Here is a 596-nt window from a genome sequence, read left to right as displayed (position 1 = left end):
CGCGGATTTATACCGAAGACTGTAGAATATGGTCGCGCGTTTACGTCTCCTCCGCCAAAACCCAGACGGGATCGCGTCGTCCTCCATTCATAAAAACCGAATCTACTATAGCGAAATGCCACGTAAATTCGTAGTTTTTTTTATTCATAAATCAAATGTTGGTCTGTCACTTAATTCAAATCGCGATATGGACTAGTGTATGTGAAAACTGAAATGCAAAAAGACCGTTTTATGAATCCGGTATGTTCCGTTTGCCTAGCTGTATGTATGAATGATGGAGACGAGCTTTTACTACACGCATACTGAAACACACGTGACGCTCCCGGTAATTTTTGGCATTTGCATCTCACATGAACAGATAAACTCAATCTCCCAAACTGCTGTGAGTGTCACTTTTACCGTTTCATTTGAGAAAACTAGCATCATATCATACTGTATACACAGACACTTCACGGCAACCTGTCAAAATAAAAGTACGGTGTAACATGTAACACTGGCTACCATAGATATACATACGTAGATGTATATTTTTATCACACTGTGCAACTGTACAACAATAAAACTGTTTTTTTTTTTTTATTACAGTAAGGGCTAAA

Source organism: Garra rufa, chromosome 13, assembly GCF_049309525.1.
Source record: "Garra rufa chromosome 13, GarRuf1.0, whole genome shotgun sequence".
Lineage (NCBI taxonomy): Eukaryota > Metazoa > Chordata > Actinopteri > Cypriniformes > Cyprinidae > Garra > Garra rufa.
The sequence above is the reverse complement of the archived record's forward strand: the minus strand, read 5'-3'. Positions refer to the sequence as shown.